General features: G+C 45.3%; 1 long non-coding RNA gene across 1 annotated transcript; it reads right to left on the bottom strand.

Annotated features, from left to right (window-relative positions):
* Positions 1 to 7,906: 7,906 nt before the first annotated feature.
* Positions 7,907 to 8,979, bottom strand: LOC140732844 (uncharacterized). The gene is made up of 2 exons (XR_012100160.1): positions 8,841 to 8,979; positions 7,907 to 8,600 (listed from the first exon to the last, which is right to left on the bottom strand). It is a non-coding gene; the product is annotated as an uncharacterized lncRNA (long non-coding RNA).
* Positions 8,980 to 9,208: the final 229 nt, after the last annotated feature.

Below are 9,208 nucleotides of genomic sequence, written 5' to 3'. Positions count from 1 at the left end.
ACAGACTGCGGTGGAGGCCAAGTCTGTGGGTATATTTAAGGCAGAAGTTGATCATTTCCTGATCAGTCAGGGCATCAAAGGATATGGCGAGAAGGCAGGTGTGTGGGGTTGAGTGGGATCCGGGATCAGCCAGGATGGAACAGCAGGGCAGATTCGATGGGCTGAATACCCTGATTCTCCTATGTCTTATGGTCTTATAGATGCTGTCTGACCTGCTAAGTTCTTCCAGCATCTAGCATCTGCAGGATCTCTACCGTCTAGGAGAAGGAATCAGGCCAGAAATGGAACTCTGAGGATTGAGATTCCTGAATAGTAAAGTGCATGAAGACCCCAGCGATGTGATTCCTGAACTCTGGCCCTTGCTTCCAATGCTGTCATTGCAGACCCATACCTCAACTACTCTGGCCAGGACTATTACGATCACAGTGGTCCATGTCTCCTTTTTTCATTTTGAGCTACTTTCTGTAAGAAAGGGACAGACATGAGTAATACTTATAATTTACAGTGAAGCGTTGTATAGAAGAGGTGACAGAGAGGTGACTCAGACATGTGGGTTTGTAAACATTGAGGCTGGGTTTCCCTGTGGCATTGGCAGTGATTGACCGTGTACATACATAGAAGGCCCACCCTAGACTGTGCTCACTTATCCAGACAGAGCCAACATAGAGGTGTTTAAAGTTGGCCATTTGTTTTAAAGCTTCTAATAACCCACCTTTTGTGTCCATGTTAGAATTGGACATTTCTCCTGTGTTTCAAATATTTAGCTCATTTTCCCCTTCCAGAGCACAACTGGACCTACAATTTCTAATACACCTTTGTCATAAGGCCATTAGACATAGGAGTAGAATTAGGCCATTCCATCCATTGGAACTGTTCCACCATTCCACCATGACTGATTTAATGTCCCTCCCACCCCCATTCTCATGCCTCCACCCCGTAACCCTCAACACCCCGACAAATCAGGATCCGACCAACCTCTGCTTTAAACATACCCAAAGACTCGACCTCCACAGCTCTTCCGTGGTAATGAATTCCACAGACTTGCTTTTTGGTTAAATTTCTGGTTAAGGAAATTCCTCATCATCTCTGTTCTAAAGGGACGTCCTTCTATTCTGAGGCAGTGATCTCTGGTCCAAGATTCCCCACAATAGGAGATATACTCTCCACTTCCACTTTTTCTAGATCAGGAGTTCCTGTCCTTTTTTATATCATTGACCCTTGTCATTAACTGAGAGGTCCATGAACTCCAGTTTGGGAAGCCCTGAAATCTGGACCTTCCAATAATCAATAGGTTTCAGTGAGATCCTTTCTCATCAAAACATCTTCTTTCTGCCCCATTAGCCTATCACAGTGACTCCCTTGTCCTATCCACACCTCCCCAGTAGCTTCATTTATTTTTCCACTCTTTCCCCGTTCCAACAAATGAATTCCACCTGAAACATTAACTCTCTCTTTCTCTTTTTGTGGATGCAGCCTGAATAACTGAGTGCTTCCACTGTTTTTATTTTAAGATTTCCAGCATTTTTAGACTATTTGCACGTGCGCGTGTGCGTGTGCGTGTGCGTGTGCGTGTGCGTGTGGGTGTGTGTGTGTGTATGTGTGTGTGTGCGTGTGTGTGTGTATGTGTGTGTGTGTGTGGCAGAATAGAGGGATATTTAAGGAGACTATCCCTCTATTTAATAGAGGGATATTTAAGTGTGATATCCCACACTTAAGAACCTCACCCAGTCTCACGTATAAATAATGATCGCTTGGGGAAAGGACCAAAGAATACTTGAGCCAATGGAAATGATGTTTACGAAATTTGAGAAAGGAGAGGGGGGAAGAATTGGCAAAGTGAGGAATTGCTACTGTGGAGATATTTTATTAATGTAATACTGATGCCTGCCTGCAGACAGTAGTGTTATACTATTAACAGCAATCAGTCACTAGTTCTTCACAGTACAAGAGCGCCCCCTGTCCACTCTTCTTGGTTCACAAGAAGTATTATGCATCATTCATTCATTTTAACTGTATACAGCTGAAGGAATGAAGTACGGTACTGTGCAAAAGTCTCAGGTACATGTATATAGCCAGGATGCCTAAGATCTTTGCACAGTACTGTATAATAGTACTCATTGCTGTCATCAGAAAGGAAGCACAGGAGCCTGAAGACACACTGAGTGATTCAGGAACAGCTTCTTCCCCTCTACCATCTGTTTTCTGAATAGACATTGAACTCATGAACACCACCTCATTACCTTTTTTAAGTTTTGATTTTAATTTTTGCATTACTTATTTAACTATTTGGTGTGTATATATATATATATATATATATATATATTCTCATCCCTTATGGATGGTAGATAGATAGATAGATACTTTATTCATCCCCATGGGGAAATTCAACTTTTTTTTTCCAATGTCCCATACACTTGTTGTAGCAAAACTAATTACATACAATACTTAACTCAGTAAAAAATATGATATGCATCTAAATCACTATCTCAAAAAGCATTAATAATAGCCTTTAAAAAGTTCTTAAGTCCTGGCGGTAGAATTGTAAAGCCTAATGGCATTGGGGAGTATTGACCTCTTCATCCTGTCTGAGGAGCATTGCATCGATAGTAACCTGTCGCTGAAACTGCTTCTCTGTCTCTGGATGGTGCTATGTAGAGGATGTTCAGAGTTTTCCATAATTGACCGTAGCCTACTCAGCGCCCTTCGCTCAGCTACCGATGTTAAACTCTCCAGTACTTTGCCCACGACAGAGCCCGCCTTCCTTACCAGCTTATTAAGACGTGAGGCGTCCCTCTTCTTAATGCTTCCTCCCCAACACGCCACCACAAAGAAGAGGGCGCTCTCCACAACTGACCTATAGAACATCTTCAGCATCTCACTACAGACATTGAATGACGCCAACCTTCTAAGGAAGTACAGTCGACTCTGTGCCTTCCTGCACAAGGCATCTGTGTTGGCAGTCCAGTCTAGCTTCTCGTCTAACTGTACTCCCAGATACTTGTAGGTCTTAACCTGCTCCACACATTCTCCATTAATGATCACTGGCTCCATATGAGGCCTAGATCTCCTAAAGTCCACCACCATCTCCTTGGTCTTGGTGATATTGAGACGCAGGTAGTTTGAGTTGCACCATATCACAAAGTCCTGTATCAATTTCCTATACTCCTCCTCCTGTCCATTCCTGACACACCCCACTATGGCCGTGTCATCAGCGAACTTCTGCACATGGCAGGACTCCGAGTTATATTGGAAGTCTGATGTGTACAGGGTGAACAGGACCGGAGAGAGCACGGTCCCCTGCAGCGCTCCTGTGCTGCTGACCACCGTGTCAGACCTACAGTCTCCCAACCGCACATACTGAGGTCTATCTGTCAAGTGTATGTGTATTTTCCTCTCAATCTTAGGTTCTCTACCAGAAGCCTGGGAGCTTGAGGGTTCAGTGCGGTGTGTACTTCTGGACTGAGATATGGGATTTGTTGGAGCCACACTCCCAGACCAGGTGCCACAGCTCCAAGTGCTCCTATCACCACCAGGATTACCCTGGCTTTAACCTTCCACATCCATTCTATCCATTCTTTCAAGCCCTGGTATTTCTCCAGCTTCTCGTATTCTTTCTTCCTGATGTTACTGTCTTTTGGGATTGCCACATCCATTACTATTGCTTTCTTCTGTTCCTTGTCCAGTGTCACTATGTCTGGTTGGCTGGCCAGTACCTGATTATCAGTCTGGATTAGGAAGTCCCACTGGATCTTAGCTCTGTCAGTCTCCGCTACTTTCTCGGATGTTTCCTGTTTGGACTTGGGAGTGTCCAATCCATACTCAACGCAGGTGTTCCTGTACACAACTCCTGCAACTTGGTTGTGCCGTTCAGTGTATGCTGTCCCTGCCTGCATCATGCACCCTGCTACTATGTGCTGGATGGTTTCAGCAGATTCTGGAGTCATAGAGAAGCACAGTGCAGAAACAGGCCCTTCATCCCATCTAGTCCATGCCAACCCACCTAAGCTGCCTACTCCCAACAACCCACACCTCAACCACAGCCCCCAATACCTCTACCATCCATGTACCTATCTAAACTTCTCTTAAACGTTGAAATCACGGTCACATGCACCACTTGCATGGGCAGGTCGTTCCACACTCTCACCACCCTCTGAGTGAAGAAATTTCACCTCATGTTCCCCTTAAACTTTTCACCTTCCACCCATAACCCACGGCTTCTAGTTGTAATTCCACCCAACTTCGGTGGAAAAAGCCTACTTACATTTACCCTATGTACACCCCTCATAATTCTGTATACCTTTATCAAATCTCCTCTCAGTCTTATATGTTGCAAGGGATAAAGTCTGAACCTGTGTCAATTCCTGCTGAATTCCAGAATTTTTCAAAAATCTTCCTAATTTCTCTTTAAACTTCTCTAATGGTCTCCACAGCACTCTGGAGTAGAGAATCACACAGACAAAGCACTCTCCATGAGAAGAACCTCCTACTCATCTCAGTTTTAATCACTGATTCTTAACTTGTATCCACATCTCCCTGTTTAAGTTAATGGAAGCGTGCCGTGGAGCGTAGGAAAGATAAATGAGAGAGGTAGGGCCTTAAGACAACTAATTCTGTTCCAATCATCAGCCTCACATGTTTACCACTAATCCTACCCTAACACATTTTATTTCCCTGATATTTCTATCAACAGCCCCCCAAATTCTACTCCTCAGCGACACTTTAGAGTAGGGGACCCCAGCCTGAGGTCCTTGCTTATTGGAATTCGTCCATGGCATTAAAAAGTTGGGAATCCCTGCTCTAGAGTCACTTTAGAGTTCTTAACTAGTATGGGTGTCAAAGGTTACAAGGAGAAGGCAGAAAAATGGGGTTGAGAGGGATGATAAATCATCTATGATGGAATGGCGCAGCAGACTAGATGGGTCGAATGGCCTAATCCAGCTCCTATGTCTAATGGAAACCCATTCGGTGAAGTTCACTCACAGGGAGAACTGGCAAACTCTACACGATTTTAGGGGAGCACGATAACAGCGATTAACATCATCATTCACAGTGTCATCTGTAAGATGGGGGTACAATTCCTGACGCTGTCTGTGAAGAGTTTGTACATTATCTCAGTGCCCACGTGGATTTCCTCTGTGTGCTCCGGTTTCCTCCCTCATTCCAAAAGATGTACAGGTTAACAAGGATCAGTGAGTTGTGGGCTTGCTATGTCGGTGGGGCAAGCATGTCTACCCCAGCTTGTGCTCAGAATGTTTCGGTCGTTGACACAGAACGATACGTTTCACTGTATGAACAGACATCCCACCCTGCGAAAACTCATTTCAGGGAGGTAGCACCATCAATTTGCGGGAGACTCCCGGGAGAGGTGGGATGGCTGCAATCGAGTAGCTCCTTAGCAGCTAGCCAGCTAGTTTAAGTAACGTTAACTCTGCTAGTGAATGAATGACACCTGTTAAACTCACCTCAACATGTTTTTTTTTACATTTTAACCCACCATGGGCAATAGAAAAGTCACTGTTGCAAACAGTGCAGCGAGCAACACTGTCATTATTTTTTACCCCTATTAGGCAAGGGTACACTTTAGTGTAGTCTGGGATGAAGTACGTTTTATATTTTTGTTTTCTTTTGGAACACTCTACCATGATTCTCTCTCGCTCTCAAAAAAAAATCTATTTCCAGGATATTGTATGTAATTTGCGGGCGTCAGGAAGCCGCTATCAATTTGCGGGAGACTCCCGAAACTTCCTGGAGAGGTGGGATGTCTGCTGTGTGTTTTGATGTACATGTGACAAATGAAGCTCATCTTTAGATCCTCTCTCATCTTTTCTGGCTGTGCTGGTGGTAAGGGGGTCACCTCAGTGGCGAGGGAGCTGAAGGACCAGTGCCTCCCTAACATCTCAATGTATGCCCTGTCATCCTGTCCTTAGGATCTCCTGAGGCCTTTGTAGTACAACGTGGACAGCAAGCTGTTGCCTAGGTAGTAAGCTCCTTCTTGCCACGTATCTGATGAATCCAAAAGAACGGCAGAGACTGATACAGTTTGGCACCAGCAGCATCGCGGGAGTTGCCCGTCGGTGTTGAACTTAAATGTTAGACTGCCTTAGGGACTCCAGCTCTGGATTTCTCCCTCAGGGTTTACCCCCGGAGCCTTCCCCATGAGTGGATATAGCCGCAAGGAAGCAGAGGTTTGAGATCAGAGTTTTCCTTCTCCTAGATGAGCTGCCAACCATGACTGACGAGCTCCATTTGCCAGAAGCGACCGGTTTTAAGGTGCCAGTAACCTGCCTTTGCCCGTTCTCCCGCCATTAGAAACAGTTCCGCTGGACAACACATGAAGGCCAGGAGCTGGACTTGGTTGTCAGAGGCTATTTGAGATGCACACCTTTGGGAGCTTATAAGAGCTTATCCCCACTACCACCTCTGGCTACACCATCCTTATGGAACCTCTTGGGATCTTATATCCTTCAATAAAATTGCTCCTCGTTCGTTTAAACACCAAGAATGCAGATCTAGCATTCATTCATGCACTGCTCTTAAATGGACAGTAGGTGGCGCATGCGTCTTAGTTTTTGAGATAAAGTCAGTGCGGCATTAGTACTTATTTCAATAATGAAATGAATGTAATCAAGATATCAAGTTGGTGCAATCCAGTAGAATTCCCATGAAATGTTGTGATATCATTGCAAGAAAACATTTTAATCTGTCAGGTAAGCAGGAAGCTTGTGGGCTGCTGAATAACTTTAAACATGTCGCATTGATACTAATCTGAGCTGCCAGAGGAAGTACAGCTATGACGTTTAAAAGACAATTGGATGGGTACGCAGATAGGGAAGCTTTAGAAGGTTATGGGCAAAATGCCAGCAAATGACCTTCCCGGCCCACATCTGTGTGCTGAGCCCACTCTGTACACTCCGCTCGCACATGACCGCACGCTCACACACCTGAGTAATCACATTGCCAAGTTGGTCAATGACACGACAGTGGTGGGGCTCATCACCAACAACGATTAGACGGCCTACAGAGGGGAGGTTGAGGAGATCGGGACCTGGTGCCAGGCAAATAACCTCTTCCTCAATGTCAACAAGACAAAGGAGCTAGTTATTGACTTCAGAACTCTCACCACTCACACCCCACTTTACATTGGTGTGACACAGCAATGGATACCACGAGCAGCTGCAAACTCCTGCCAGTGCATATCTTGCACAACCTCTCATGGTCCCAGAACACGTCCTACACAATCAAGAAAGTTCACTAATGCCTCAACTTTCTGAGGAGGCTGAAAGGAGCTGGACTCAGCACGTCCATACTCACGTCACTCTGCAGATACACAGTGGAAGGCATTCTGCACAGCACGGAAACTGCTCTGCAATGGGGGAAGGCTGTCAAAACTGTCCAGTGTACCACTGGTACCAGCTTACCCACCTTCAAGGACAGAGTATATAGGGAAGGGCCAGTAACATCATAAAGGTCCCCACCCACCCTGCACATGGACTGTTTGACCCACTCCTACCAGGGAGGAGGCTACTTAACATCCACACCAGGAAAACCAGACTCAAAGACTGTTACATTCCCCAAGCAACACCTCCAGCCACTGGCCCACCCCACCACACCACTTTATCATTTCCTGCCAGTCGCCTTGTGTCCTGTACCTAGCATCATTTTATGTGCAGACAAAAGCTATCATAAATATTTATATTTATTGTGTTTTTTATTATTGTGTTCTTTATTGTATTGTGTTTTATTTGTGCTTCATTGGGTCCAGAGGAACAAGCGTTCTCCTTTACACACGTGTGCTAGAAATGACATTAAACAAACTTGAATCTTGAAATGGAACTAACTATGACAGAACTCTTGACTGGCGGATGAGCTGCGATGTTTCCATACCATACGATGGACTCAATGATGCTGACACTTCAAGTTCAAGTTTATTGTCATTCAACCATACACATGTACACATACACATAAACAAAACTTCATTCCCCTGAGGCTGAGGTGCAAAGCACAGTACATACAGTCACACACAGCGCATATAGTTACAGTCCAGCATATACAATCTCAAAATAAGGTTACACAAGTCCCTGATTGACACGGCCTGTAGATTGTCAGGCTGACATAAAGTACAAGGTGCCTGTTTCTGTGAGACAGTATAACGTTACTGGCACTATTATAATAAAACAAAAAAAAGCCAAGCCATGCCTGTGACACCACTGGGGATTAGGCCAGCAGTGAAGGTCCTCCATCTCTGCTGGTGTTCAGGGCTTCCTTCATCACGTCAGTAGCTTCCTCTCGGTTTTCACTGCTGTTGGTCATTCAAGTCCCAGGTGGAGACTCAAGAATGCCATCGTACTATATGTAGAAGGGTTCTTCATTGCTGTTTCCATAACAATTTTGTTTTACCAGTCAGGGTTGTTAGCCCTGAGCTGAACCCCTGACCCTGTAGGGGTGGACCTCTCTTAGTCTGGCCTCTACCCTTTGACCCGTTTGACATGAGTGACCCTTCCAAGAGCCAAAGCACAAGGCCCCGACTCCAGCCAACATCACTCTCTGTGGGCCATTGAGGCAGGCGAGCCTCCAAACCCAACGACGAGGTTGCGGTCCTCCTGCAGGATAATAAAACAAGCAGTGATATAAATATTTAAGGCAGCAGCAATAAAAAAATGCAGAATGTTCAGTGCGGGATGAGAGTGTGTCAGTGAGTTGGAGAATGGTGGGGCTGGGCGTTCAGACAGGGTGTACGTGTGTGCTGCACGGCAGCGGAGCGAATGTCTGACGGCCTAGGGGATGTCGCATGTTTACCCAAATACATCTCTGAATAGATTATACAAAAAATGAAAGCAGACCTTTCGAAAAAAATAGCCCGGTTTTAGCTCTAGTCAGCTCTCTCATTCTATTCTGCATGGATCTGATATAAAGCTCGGATGAAGACCTATTTAAACGAACTCCCACTAGAATCCTGCATTGCTTCCATGGTGAACCAGGAGGACGTGTTCAGTGACACGAATTCCTGCGCAACCAGTGACTGCAGATGCAGGGCAAGTTCCACAAGCGCCCACTGGAGGGAGCCGGAAGGCTGGGTTTTCCCTGACAACCAGCGAAGTATTTCTCCTCCTCCTATCTATTCATTTTAATTTTTAAAATTTAATTTAGAGATACTATTACAAGGTTGTTGCCGGATTGGGGGGGGGGGGGACCTTGAATTATAAGGAAA

Source organism: Hemitrygon akajei, chromosome 9 (assembly GCF_048418815.1).
Source record: "Hemitrygon akajei chromosome 9, sHemAka1.3, whole genome shotgun sequence".
Taxonomy (NCBI): domain Eukaryota; kingdom Metazoa; phylum Chordata; class Chondrichthyes; order Myliobatiformes; family Dasyatidae; genus Hemitrygon; species Hemitrygon akajei.
This window is presented reverse-complemented; position numbering and strand designations above follow the sequence as displayed.